Below are 15,001 nucleotides of genomic sequence, written 5' to 3'. Positions count from 1 at the left end.
CGAAATGGATTAAAAAAACAAAAACAAATAATCATTACATGAGGGCTCTTCTGCTTTTGGATGAAACTGTTTTTATTATGCTATGACTCATTCAATTTTGGGTTGTGTGTCTCTGCCAAACATCTACAAAGATCTACTAAAAAGAATGTATTCAGTGTTAAAATTTAGGCTCAACCAAGTTTCACAGTGCGAAAGCATTAATACTGATGCACTTCGAAGGAGCACGTCTTCACCAGTATTATTCTACAAGAATCGTACAGAAGCGATCAGTATAAAAATGTAAATATAAAAATCTCGCTGTCACTTTGTTTATAACAGCTAAAATTTATCGGCGTATACGGCCCATCAGTATAGAGTGCGTCACAGTAACAGCTAATGGTGTGCGCAGTCCGTATCCATCCACCGAAGTCACACCCGTGCACGAACACATAACGCGACTGAGCACTTCGTGTGTGGAAACAAGAAATCATTCATAGTGCACAGTCCTGCGGAGCTGCGAGCTGCTCAGTAGCTCGAGGCTCGTCTAACACAGAATATCAACAGTATTACTAATTACACTAATTAAAGTAGCTGACCGAAGACTGGAATTATAATAGATCTGCAAGACGTTTAAAATGTTGTCTGTGCCTTCTGCAATCCGTTCATTTAGAGTAGTTTCATTTTTCTCGTTATGTAACCGTTCCAGTAGAGCCACCTTTTTTAAAAAAAAAAATTGTGGCTCTGTCACAATATCCATCTGATTTAACTACAGTAATACTGTTGAAATTATATGCTTGACGAGATTCGAAGTCACGTAGGGATGTGCATTATCTTTGACGTCTTGTTTACGCACGCAAAGTGCACATTAGCTTCTTTGCAGGAGATACAAGGCCACTCACATAAACAGCAGTTTCTGAAATTCTGGAAGTGATATTGAATCACATTTTAGGAACAATCAGTTGCGAGGGAGGTGCCCAGGAACTATTAAAATTGTAATTTATATTTTTTATCTTTACACTTATAGAACGATGATTGTAGAGGAAGTAAAAAATTTAGCTCCTGAGGGATCGGAATGCCACCAGAGGCTGGCGACACCACAACCGTCAGCGGCCAGTCTTAGAGAGAGGAATACAAAGAGGACCTCCACGCCCTCACCTGCAGAAGCGCCCAGTCGTAGAGGGGGAAGTTCAAATAGGAATGCCACGCTGTCGCCGGTGGAGGGCGAGGGAGAGAAAGAAGAAGGAAATGAAGACTACACTTTAGTCGAAAGGAGAAGAAGTAGGGAACGACATCAAGAGGGGAGAGGAAACAATGAACGTCCCTTAGTGTTAGCTACGATGCGCCCAACAGGATCGGGACTTCGAAGAGGAGAGCGAACCATCTGGCTTTATGTGGGCTAACTCCATCCAGACACCACACAGGAGGAAATCATCAGACACCTCAATGGACTGACAATAGCTGGAGAAATCGAGTGCGATGAGCTGGAAACAAAGGGCCGCCTAAAGGCCTTCGAAATTGGGGTGCCTTTTGGCTTCCATACAGCCAAAATTGTGGCCAACGGGAGTGCTGGTGAGACAGTACCTTTTTCGGAGCTAGAGACCTGAAATCGCCAGGTGGTAACACCATTCACAATAAACTCAGATTAAAACCATTAAACTAGAATATTGAAGGCCTTAGCACAGCAATAGCGCGCGTCCACGATAATTTTTTAGGCCTTATGATATAGTGTTCCTGACGGAAACGTTCCTTACAAAAGACTGTAACAAAGGAAACACGCATTACGCGATCAATGTTTAGGCGTAACAAGGCCCAAAGGGCAGGCCTAAGGCCGGCATCACATATCTCATCACGAAAATTTTCGCGCCCTTCTCAGTCTCCCACAAATCAAGACTCTCTCTAGTGGTAAGGACCGCCATCTGTGTTCTTATACGCGTTTACTTTCAGCCTGAGCTCACAGAAGTAAATATTATAGAGGAAATCAATTTTTGGCTGGACAACACCACTCAGGACGACCCAGTCATATTGACGGGAGACCTGAATTGTCGAGTGGACACCCCATCACGGAAAACGACAGATGTCATGAACTACTTGGAAGAGGAAGGCTTCGCACTTGTCAATGACAAAGCAACCCACACTTCTTTCTGTCGTAACGGTGCAAGCACAGTTGACCTCGTATTTGTGATCTCCAAACTTAAACCACTAGAACAACGCATCATCTTGAAAGTGGAAAGGAAGCACCTACCTTTGAAAACATGGCCACAATTAGAGAACACAGTAAAAAAAGAGGCCGAAAAGTCCAGTCAAGCAGGAAGGCAGACATACAAGCACTGAGCAGTGCCGACACCAGTACAATAATAACATTGGTACAAGTAGAGAATTTCAATGAAGCATCATCATTAATAGGACTCATCCTAAAGACAACTCACACTGTAGGCATCGCAAAACGGAAAGCTAAACCGTGGTTCAATAAGGAATGTTACGAAGTCAGATAGAAAGACATCAATGCCAAGCATATAGCCAAAAGAATTCAATCACGGGATGACTTGGACCGCTGTGGTAACCTGACGAGAGAGTATAGAACCAAGATTAAGTGAGCGCAAAGGGAATTGTGGGAGGAAGAGGAAAAACGACTAATAGAGAGACAGAGACCGTACAAGGCTCTTCAGCCGAAGCAACCAAAATTCCCAGGGAACATCCCGATGAAAGTGTGTGAAAGACATTTAAGCACAATCCTTCAGGCTGACACACATCCGCTGGCAAAAAAGCCACCGTGACTCCGGCCCCTACGCAGGAGATTGAATTTTTCACGGAAGAAATAATCCACACAATTATGAGCACGAAGAACAATAAAGCAAGTGGCCTACCTGAAAACTACGCTCCCTGTACTAGTGATTCCACGGAAAGCGCTCCTCAATGAGTGCCTGAAACGAGGAATTGTACCGGATCAGTGGAATCATTCATATGTGATAACGTTGTACAACGGAAAACGTAACACGGCTGACCCAAATGCGTACAGGAGCACTGGACTAGAGAACACCATATTCAAGATCTTTACATCACTTTGGAGAAAGTCTTATTGAAAAAGGAAGAGACCGGTATGTGTGCTTCATCGATCTAAAAAAGGCATTTGACAATGTGGTTTCTGACAAGCTGGTGACTATAATGAGGGAAAAGAGAGTGGACTGGAAAACCAGAAGACTTATAAACTCATTATGTCTTAATCAAAAAGTTTCAGTTAACGTAAGAGGAGAAAGTACAAACTGGATAAGCCTAGGAAAAGGAGTAAGACAAGGATGCTGTTTATCACCTACACTTTTCAACCTCTACTTGGAAAATATAATTGACCAATGCTCGTTAGATGACAAAGGAGTAGAAATTGGAGGAAGAAGAGTAGGGTGTTTGAGGTTCGCTGATGACATGGTCCTTTTAGCCACAGGGGAAAAAGAATTACAGGATTTGGCGGACACCATTGCAACTAACGGAAAAAAATATGGAATGAAAATTAACACAAATAAAACAAAAGTATTGGCACTAGGAGAAAATAAGGAAATGAAAATTATGCTGAATTGAAAAATACTAGAACAGGTGCAAAATTTTATATCTTGGAAACAGGATAGACACCGATTGCAAGGGCACCACAGAAATTAAAACAAGGGTAGCAATGGCAAAAGAGGCCTTTTACAAGAAAAGGAGAAATTTCAGCAGCGGTCTGGACAGAGAACTCAGAAAGAGGCTCATAAAATGTCTTTATGGAGTGTTCTTCTATATGGCGCTGAAACATGGACTATGAGGAAAAAAGACAGAGAAAGGCTGGAGGCTTTTGAGATCTGGACATGGCGGAGGATGGAAAGAATAAGTTGGATGGACAGAGTAGAAAATGAAGAGATACTGAGAAGAGTGGGAGAGAAAAGTCAGTTACTAGACGTAATAAAGAGGAGAAAAACCAATTGGATTGGGCATATATTAATGACGGACTGATAAAAACAGTTTTAGAAGGTTATGTAGAAAGGAAAGGAAACGAGGAAAGAAGAGATTCCAGATACTGGATGACATGATGAACGGTACAACAAACAGCAGCCTTAAGAAGAAAGCAATGGATCGCAGAAAATGGAGAGCAAAGGACCTGCTAATATAGAAGATAACTAATGATGACATCACTACGGTGCAAGCGTCTTGGAGATACCATCGATGAGAAAATCCTCGATTTACAGTTTGGTTTCAGATGTGGGAGATCAACGACACAAGCTGTACACTGTCTCCAAATCGATATAGAAATGGCCTTAGCGAACCGAAGGGGAAAGCTTCATGCAATTTTCATAGACTACACCAAGGCGTTCCACACAATCAATAGATCCATTCTAACGAAGAAACTGGAAACCGCCTTAGGTCCAAGAAATTACCTGTTGCCAATCATTAGAGATCTTCTCACTAACAGCTGGGTGGTACAGGTAAGTCCAGCTTGATACAGCAAACAGTTGCAGTGTTTGCAAGGTGACCCACTGAGCCCCGTACTCTTCATCTTAGCTATGGCAGACAACATTGAGATAACAGAACCTTATAATGTAAATCTACTCATACATGCAGACGACATGGCATTAACCTCAGTTTCTGAGGATGATCTGTAGAAAACCTTCAACCAGTTAATGTACTTGACAAGAAAAAATGACCTGTCCTTGAATGAAGAGAAGACAGTCTCCATGACCTTCAGAAGAGGAGGAAGACCCGGCACTTTCTATGTTGGAGAGACACCGCTAAAGTCAGTCACCAGTTTAACGTACCTAGGAACTACTCTCCAGTCACAGGGAACAGTATTCACACGCCACATTAACTACAGAGCCAGCGCCGCAACGAGAGCCATAAATGATATCAAGTCGATATGCAAACTCTCCCTGGAAACAGCCCTACAAGCGTTTAACCTAGAAGATGAACCTGTTGCAATTTACGGATTGGAAAACATATGGATTCATCTGAAGAAGACAATCTCGAAAAAGTAGAGAAGCTGAAGGCTACTTACTTAAAAAGGTAGCTATGTCTCTCCAAATTCACACTCTCGCGGCATGTGTGTGAATTGTCCAGAGAGCCCTTCTTCATAGAAGAGCTAAGACTGAAGTACTTACTACCAGTGATGACGGCCTACATGAGAAGAAATGCAGGATATGGAAGGATCTCTGTGTTACAGACGCTATGACAAACCGTGAATGGACCCAGGGAGGATACGAACTCCGCCACATACTGAGTGACAAGACTTTCCGTGCATGGATTTCATCACAAACTGTGCAACACCCAAAGTTTTCACGAGCCCAGCACGAACTGTATGTGTGCGAGGTTCGGTGACCAGTGTGCGAGACATCATGTGTTAATCTGCAGTATGAGAACAGAATCGCTGGTGAAATTCTCTAGTGACTAAGAATAATAATAGTGAATAAAGAATAGTTCCTGTACTTCGAGCACTAAGTGGCCAGTTTGGCTGCAATAAATCTATATATAGCAGTCTGTTAATAGTCACATGTTTGCGAGATTCAAAGTCATATTATAGCACAGAAATTGGTCAAAAATAACAACGGTGACGTCGGATTTTTTCAGCAACACCAACAGCACTATGCGCAGATTTGTGTTATTTACGTGCAGACTGAAATCAGTCAACGTAGAGCGTGAACATCAAAGAGAAACTCTTCATTATCGATCATGATACTCAATTTTACACAGTAGAATTTTGAGGTCTTCAGCACAGTGGAAAGGATTTTCTTTAATCACAATGGTATGAGAATAAGATGAATATTAGAATGAGGAATAGCTTAGAAGCATAGAGGAATGTACCTATGTGTGAAGCAGAATTGCGAGCGATGGTAAAAGCCGGAAAGAAATTGTGAGCAGAATAGAGAAGGCCAGATTCGCATTTAATTTGAGAAATGTTTCACCTGAAATGACATCAGTCTTGATGTAAAGACACGCAGCATAAAGGCGTTTGTTTGGAGTGTGTCCCTATACGAGTGTGATGCTTCGACAACAGGAAAGCAAGAGATAAGACGGCTAGAAGTCCTGCAGATTTAGTGGTACAGAAGAATCATGAACATCACCTATGGACATCGAGTTACCGATGAAGAGTAACTGAGAAGAGTACAGAAAACCAGATATCTCTGAAGGCACGTCCAAACAAGAAGAGAGAAACTCGTAGCACACATTTTACAATAAACAATGCAAACACCAATAAAGGAGGTCTGACACCCCTCCACGTCACCCCCGATACCGTATCAAATTACGAAAACAGCTTCTTCCGCTACTATGTAACAACTAATGTTTTTCTCACGGAGCAGTAAACAAAATAACCCGAGGAAGGATATTTGCAACAGTGATCAGGATGTCGGAGAATTTTGTATATTGACAATGCGGTCACATACAGTTGAAAATTTTATCTATAGTTGAAGCGGTACTGTTAGTAGCCTCCATTTCAGCCTTCGAGAATGATTATAGTACTGATTGTAGTACTTAATGGCAGCACTATGAAAAGCTACAAGTTAAGATTTCGTCGGACCATGGCTAATGGCATCGGTTCTAGGCGCTACAGTCTGGAACCGCGCGACCGCTACGATCGCAGGTTCGTATCCTGCCTCGGGCATTGATGTGTGTGATGTCCTTAGGTTAAGTCCCATAGTGCTCAGAGCCATTTGATAGATTTTTGAAAGTGAATGTGTACAGACAGCAGAAGGCAGGAAACTAACCAGAGATGTTCAGAAGGTGGTGGTTTGTAAAGAAAGATCAGTGGAAAATATTGAGCAAAGAGACTAGGAGAGTCCTTCCCCAAGTATCGAGACTACTGAGTTAGCGGAGTCGCTCAGGCAATGGGAGGCGTTTTCCTCGCAGACGTTCAAATCGGGGAGTCATTGGCCCCGGAGACTCACTGTGTAGGCGGAGGGACTGTGGGCTGATGTCTCTACGTCAGGTGCCCAAATGGTAAGAAAACTGTGTAGCAAAATGAGCTGCATCATCATGTATCAGGTTCACAACGTGATAGTTAAAGATACTGTTTATAGTGAAACGCTTGGAAATGTAAGGATTTTGGTCGTTTTGAGAGATTAGCTTGTCGTAAGTGCACAGTTAAGAGTATGCTGGCTTTCAGCGTGGCACATTTACCTTTAAAAAATCTTCATTTAAGTGCTTCTCAGCAAGATAATAGCGTAAAACGATTTCTTTCTTTCTACGGTTTTATAAAATTTTTGTTGCAGTTGACTATCTTCTCTTGTATGCTAGTGTTGAGAGCACTCAACACCGAACTCTATAAAGTAGTTAAGACACTAAATTTCAAGGTTACTTGCTTCGTAATCGCCTCTCAATGTCTGCTGTATGTGTGGGAAAGGTAATGTGAGTAGCGTAACGGGGCTAATTTTGGTATTTCTATGGATTTTCTTTGTAATTTGAGATTGCATAACAGTTCGTATCACGTGTTGATAACGACACTAAACTTCAGATGTTGGTGGGATTCAGAAAGAATTTTTATTGCGCTAATTATTTAGGGTATTTTAAATCAGTCTGAGTAGTTTAACGGAATGAATTCTGGTATTTCTAGGGATTTTCTTTGTAACTTGAGATAGCATAACAGTTCGTACCTTGTGTTGGTAACGAACATTAAACTTCAGAATTTGCTGCACGAATAATTGTACGGATTTTAAATTAAAGTGAGATAATTCTCTGGAATTAAGTGTTGACGTTACGAGAGTTTCTTTTTGCACCTAGTGGGGATGGGTGCTTCGTGCCAAGCACGGAAACCAGTCCTCACATTTGTAATTATTCATTAACGTATTCCCTTTATCGAAGTACAACGGTTGCGATGGTTGATAGTAGCCTACTGAAAGTAATTTAATTGTCTTATCATAATTATTTTGTGTGTGTTTCTTGTGATGACCGGTGGTACCAAATGGTTACCCACGTGTGGTTCTGCATGCCTTGTACATGGTACAGAGGTTTAGGAGTTGATAGTGTTTGGTGAACAGTGGATTCGTGATTTTAAGTATTTCATTACTACAGTGTATTAAATTGTGGCTAAATTCTGAGTGTTTTCAGTCAGTTATTTGATTTGGTACCGATGCTGTTGGCTAGTTCCAAGCAGATGTCTTTAATTTTCGATTTAGCTACATTTTACAGAATACTACAGTAATGGTTGTAAGAGAGCAGAATATCTGGCTCCTAACTCCAATCTTGTTCATTAGTGGGGGCTGAGAATGATCGAATGGCTATTTGGGTGGTCATCTACTCCTTAGGTGGCCAACAGTAAAATTAAACAGCAATAAGCTCCTTATTAAATCCATTTAAATGATTTCTTGCCTTCACAGAGCCCCCTACAATGAGAAAACTTAACAAACAGAACGCCATTTTGCTGACCTAGGTTAACTAGCCCTCCGCTTAATTATAATTTGTTGTTAGTCAAAAGAGTGTTTTGCAAATGTTGAGTGAAACGACCACAATTCGACATTTCTCGGTCAAACTTCCTCCGTTTCCTAAGTGCGTGACGCTATTACGGTAATTATAGGATACCACACAAACTCCACGGGGAACCGAAGTTTGTAGTTAAAAAAAAATATAGATCATGAGAAATTTTCACTCAACTGAATGCTGGTATCAGAAGTTATAACACAAATAAAAGCTGTTATCAGATTTTTAACGAAAATAATTTCTATCAGAACACTTGCGAGATGCAAGAAAGAAATATGGTTTTCTAATCTGATTTCCTGTAGTACTCTTGAGATGATAGTAACCTCCAGCGAATTATTGATAAGAATCAAATGCAATAGGAAAATCAAATGATTCATGGAGGGGAGAACCAAAAGCTTCACCTCCCCTCCCCTATTCTGCTGGTTCTGGCGAAGTACAGATTCAGGGGAGCGTTATTCGTTGCGTATCAGTACATTCATTATGAGTAAAAATAAAACGAAATTCAATTAGTAACTTTGAGTTTATTTATTTGCTCTAATAGTGACAATGAAAGGAAAATCCCATTGTCTTTAGCCTCAAAAAATAACAGAAACAGGTAGTCTCAGTCTTACAATCAGGATAATTGAAAGGTTAAATAAAACCCTGTCATGCCCATACAATAAATAATAAAATAAATGAGGGGCAATAATGAACAAAAACAACAAGTTTCTTAAGCAAAGGTACAAGGATGGATAGAAGTAAGAAGGAGGGGTAAATTTGTGCAATGACAACGGCCGTAGAGACCTGCACCTACATTTTAAAACACAGTATTATCACTGGAACAAAATGAGAAGGAGCCACGGAGCGAAGGAATCGCCAGAGTGACCAAGAAAGTCATACGCGCAGCAGATTATGAATGGTGCCGGGTTCACTAAGTGTGCTGAAATAATGAGGAAGGAAGAGCGATGAGTGGAATGGCGTACTTATGAAAACAATAACCTGAGCGTTGAACTATAAAGAGGATGAAGAAAGTCTTGAATGGTACATGCACATCAAAACGGGACTTCACATCGCTGAAAGTATGTACTTTGACAACATCTAAGTAAATGCGCAAAACAATCTGAAAATCACTTCTTTCTGCGGTCAGTTAGTTCACTGACAAAGAAACACCACACGGCTATCGAACTTCTATGGTTTTTTTTCTCACAAGTTGTTCAGAAAGTAGACTTCGAAGTTTTCCGAGCGTTTTAATACGCTTGAAGCACTGTGGCAGAAGGCTTACCTACCATGTGGGTGGTTCAGAGTCGACGCCTGTCCGTGGTAAATTTTTAAACACCATGAGCATTTCCGTGAAACTTAAAATACATAAGGTTGAAAAAAATTAATGTGTTCTTTTTTCAGTGCAAGCAACCTATATTAATAGTCTTTTATAAAAGATATGTAATTAGGAATTTACAAGGACAGCTGAAAAATAATGTCTCCGAATTTTTTATGCAAAAACTCTTAAAGCCATCAGTGAAACAAACTTTATTAATATTCTTCATCTTTATTGTTCATGTCTACGTATTAATTTGTCAACAGTCACCCTGGCGACGTAACACGTTTCTCCCAGCGAACGACCAGAATGTTTGACTTTTTAACGGAGTCACAACCTCACCTTCGCTTGCACCGCTTCATCACTATCGAAGTGAAGTCCACGAAGGTGTTTTTTAAGTTTTGGAAACAGATCCGATGGAGCCTAATCCATAGTGTATGGACGATGATCGACGACAGGACCCCCGAGACATCGCATTGTTGAAGGTGTCGCAGCGCTCGTGATTGGTCTGGCCTGCCATGCAGTAGAAGAGGGTGTTCCATGGATTGAAAAACTCTTCGAAATCAAAGATCCATTACAGTGCACTGTTTCTGATGCAGGTGCAGCGAGCAAGATGGCGCAGTGGTTAGCAGACTGACTCGCATTGGGGAGGACGACGGTTCAAACCAAAGTGCGGCCATCTTGATTTTTAAATTACCCGTGATTTCCATAAATCATTTCAGGCAAATGCTGGGATGATTCCTTTGAAGGGGCACGGCCGATTTCCCTCCCCACCCTTCCCTAATCCGATAGGGCCGATGACCTCGTTGTTTGGTCCCCTCCCCCATATCAACCAACCAACCATGCACCGGCATAGTTACGATACATACAGCCAACACTTCAGAGCCCTTTAGCGGCATAAGACTATAAATACGTAGACATTGAGGATAAAGTTGCATAATATTAACAGCGTTATTTGTATTTAAGAACCTTTATATTTTTTCCCATAAAAGAGGCATTACTTTTCTGCATGCCCTCGTACATTTAGAATGAAATTTTTTATAATTGTGTGTGTGTGTGTGTGTGTGTGTGTGTGTGTGTGTGTGTTTGTGGAGGAAGAATGCAAAAATGTTGAAATGTGTGTGAAATCTTATGGGACTTAACTGCTAAGATCATCAGTCCCTAAGCTTACACACTACTTAACCTAAATTATACTAAGGACCAACATGCACACACATGCCCGAGCGAGGACTCGAACCTCCGCCGGGACCAGCCGTACAGGAAGAATGCATTTTCATAAAAATGATAACTAAATATGTGTTAATTAGCAAATATTTCTTTGTATTTAAATGACTTACGTATTCAAACTGAACGAAAAGAGAGAAAAAAAAAGACTGAAACAAGGCCCGACCAGCGATCCAGCAATAACGTCTCGAGCGCTGCTGATCTTTTTTCCCCATATTAATGTATTTTAAGAGTCACGGAACTGGTCGCAGAATGTGCACATGATATCTTAACAATGTTTTACCATCCTGTCCGTTCTTCTTGTCAGTGTGTTGCATATATTTCTCTCCTCTCAGATTCTGCGCAGAACGTCCTCATTCCTTACCTTATCAATCCAAAAATTTTCAACTGCAACACCACATCTCAGATGTTTCGATTCTCTTCTGGTTACGTTTTCCCACAGTACAGTTCTCAGATATTTCTTCCTCAAATTAAGGGCTATGGTTGACACTAGGAAATCTCTCTTGGCCAGGAATTCCCTTTTTGCCAGTGGTATCTGCTTTTTATGTCCTCTATGTTCTGCCCTCAAGGGTTATTTTGCTGCCTAGGTAGCAGAATTACTTAATTTCATGTGCTAGGTGACCACCAATACTGATGGACGATGGTAATATTGTCGCTGTTCTCACTTTTGCTACTTACTTTCGTCTTCCTTCGATTTACTTCTGTACTCATTAGACTGTTCATTCCATTCAGCAGATCCTATAGTTCTTCTTCACTTTTACTGAGGACAGCAACGTTATCAGCGAATCTTATCATTCATATCCTTTCACTTTAATTCGACGCCAGAAATTTTCTTTTATTTCCACCATTGCTTCTTCGATGTACAGACTGGACAGTAGAGGTGAAAGACTATATCCTTGTCTTATACCCTTTTTAATCCGAGCGCTTCATTCTTGGTCTTCCACTCTTATTGTGCCCTCTTGGCTCTTGACATATTGTATATTACTTGTCTTCAACTGTAGCTTGCCCGCATGTTTCCCAGCGTTTCGAAAATATTGTACGAACACATTGTCGAACGCTTTTTCCAGGGAAACAAATCCAGTGAAGGTGTCTTGATTTTTCTTTAGTCTTGCTTCCGTTATCAACAGCGTCAGAACTGACTGTCAGTGGCCTTCATCTTTCCTCAAGCCAAACTGATCGTCATCTACCACATCCCCCACAAATATAAAAAATTACAAAAATTCGATTCTCATCCGAGTGACTATATTTTACGGTTGCTCTTTGAAGACGCTATAAGGCGATTCCGTTGTTGTGGTTCCAGATGCCCCGCTGCACCTTACCCGCGGACACTTCCCCACGGCGGACCTCGCAGCGTCTCTCTTAGGGCGGGACCACTCAGTCCTAGGAGAGCCGAGCGTCTCCGACGTAACGGAGAGGTTCAGTAGGATGGGCAGACGCGGCAGCGGCTATTAGCCGGACCCCCGTAGCCGTTCTGCTCCGTGGCCTAATTGCAGACCACCCTCCCCCACACCCCTCACCACCACTACTGAACCCACCGCACCGTGACGTCACAACCGGCAGACGCTATCGGGCGGCGGCCATCTGCTATCGCGAGCGCCTTCGTCGGCGAGGCCCATATTTCAGGCACGCCCGGAGGCGGCGAGTGGTTGAAAATAGATGGTCGGCGCGCCTCCCCAGCTCACTGGGAATTTCAATTAAGCTCTAATTAGTTCGCCGTGAGCCATTATCGGGGGCTGCGAGGCACGGCTGTAGCTGCGTGCGTGTCCCTGCCGCGCCGACAGACGCCCACTACTTGCGCAGTACCAGACAGGAGCGAGTGCCTCCAGCCGCCGTGTGCCAAACAGACCGCCGCCGAATTACATGCAAATCGCCAGCGGCGCGGGTTTATCGCCTGTTACCACGACACCGCAGGAAGCGGAAGGCGCAGATACAGTGTGGGGCGGCTGTGGCGCTGGCATATTTCATCTGTCGTGCAGTGGCTTCCTGTGACTGCGCTATGTAGCACCTTGGTGCCATAAGTAAACCTTTCATTTATATTCAGTCGCTGTAAGGGAGGAAGCGAAGTGTTGAGTCTCGGGGATGTGCACATCAGAAGAGCTCTATGTTACACTTCAGATATGCACGCTCGCGCAAAATAACGAGGCCTGAAACACTTTCTCATGTTGAGTCAGAGCTCCACTAAGACACCTCAGCTGACCGTCTCCTGCCCACCTGTGCACTTTGAGCGGTCTGGTTGCTGTCTGTACGTTTGTGTACAGGGTTCAGATGTAAAATTGCACTTCTCCTACAGTGTGATGGTCGTTCACAGTGGTCCTCTCTCTCTCTCTCTCTCTCTCTTTCTGTCTTTCTGTCTGATTTAGAGAACCACAGGCCTCTACCTCCCTCCCATCCTCCCTCTCATAGCACGCTGACGACAACACTAAGGAGTTGTAAACATTTTGATGTCAGACTACGCCAGAATGCTTAAGTGTTTTGTTCGGCAAGTACATTTAGAGTGACAGTAATCGTCTCGCAGACTTTAAACTATTATAAAAATACTATGTACCACGTCCCTAAATCTTGCAAATTATATTTTGGACTTTAAAATTATGTGTCATACTCGAGCGTCAGCTACATTTAAAGTTCTGAATACACCGGGTCACAGTTATCGAACTATACGGAAAGAAACTAAGTTAGTTGCAAACAACAGTCTGCAGACGCTTTATTCAACATGTAAACATTACCACAGGTATTAGGATTTCGGTTATTATATGTTAAATATGCCTGCCATCATTGGTAATGATGTGGCCCAGACGAATAGCGAAATTGTGCATGATCCGCCGAAGTGTCGGAAAATCGATGCTGCCGATGTCCTCCTGAATGGTCCGCTCCGATAGCTGAGGCGCCGGCACGGTAGCTCAGCGTTTTCGGTCAGAGGGCTACGTGCTCTCTGTAATAAAAAAACTGAGTCAGGAAATTAACGATCAGCTTGAACGGGTGCCTTGTGACGTCCGCCCAGACCAAACGCAACTAACTACATATAACGAAAAAAAAAAGTGGGCAGCTTGACGGATTGCCGTCCAATGGGCCCGGGTTCCATTCCTGGCTGGGTCAGAGATTTTCTCCGCTCAGGAACTGGGTGTTGTGTTGTCTTCATCCTCATTTCATCCCCATCCGGCCCGCAGGTCGACAAATATGGTGTCGAATGCAATATGATCTGCACCAAGGCGGCCGCACTTGCCCCGCAAGGGGCCTTCCGGCCAATGACGCCGAACGCTCATTTCCATTTACCTCCTGAATGGCTGTTTTCAGCTGAGCAATGGTTCTGGAATTATTGCTGTACACCTTGTCCTTAACACAGTCCCACAAAAAGGAGTTACATGCGTTCAAATCCGGAGAATATGGCGGCCAATCGAGGCCCATGCCAGTGGCCTTCGGGTACGCCAGAGCCAGAATGCGGTCCCCAAGGTTTTTCTCGAGGACATCAAACACTCTCCAGCTTCGATGGGGTCGAGCTCCGTCTTTTATGAACCACACCACCTCTCCTCCGAAGAAAAGATTCGAAGCCGCACCCTCAGCTGGTAAAGTCATGGCGCCGGGCTTCTATTTGATGTCCTCCCTCATGGTGCAACAAGCAGCTCGAAGTGTGCTGTGCTGCCCTCGGGAAAGTGAGGAAACGACTTCAACGCGTTCGTCACCGCAAAAATTCAAACGAACTTCTACTTCTGAATGATACATAAGTCTTCGCACCAAAGATGAGCTCACAAAACTTCATTGGACTGTTCTTCCTCATCCACCCCAGAGCCAGGTTCTCGCACTTTCCGACTTCCATCTGTTTGGCCCAATGAAGGATGCACTCCGCGGGGAGCAGTACGTGGATGATGGGCAATTTATTGTGGAGCAAGACGTTGGGTCCAACGTCGACCAATTGAGTGGTACCATGCGGACATACAGGCCCTCCCTGTAGAGTATGATGAAAAAAAGGGCGTTTTATAGCCAAAAGAGTGAGGAATAATGTGATGTGTTGGAATCCTGACTAAAACTAACCTGCTTCCAGGAAAAAAATGTGTTGTTTTACTTATTGAACGCCCCTCGTAT

The 15,001-nt window shown here is 43.0% G+C and overlaps 1 protein-coding gene across 5 annotated transcripts in view; it reads right to left on the bottom strand.

Annotated features, from left to right (window-relative positions):
* The window catches only part of LOC126335195 (extracellular serine/threonine protein CG31145), a 1,599,051-nt gene that overhangs the window by 1,159,299 nt on the left and 424,751 nt on the right, over nucleotides 1-15,001 (bottom strand). The gene's annotated exons all lie outside the window — the stretch shown is intronic.

This window comes from Schistocerca gregaria, chromosome 2 (assembly GCF_023897955.1).
Source record: "Schistocerca gregaria isolate iqSchGreg1 chromosome 2, iqSchGreg1.2, whole genome shotgun sequence".
Classification (NCBI taxonomy): domain Eukaryota; kingdom Metazoa; phylum Arthropoda; class Insecta; order Orthoptera; family Acrididae; genus Schistocerca; species Schistocerca gregaria.
Note: the sequence above shows the minus strand (reverse complement) of the source record. Positions and strands in the feature narration are given on the sequence as shown.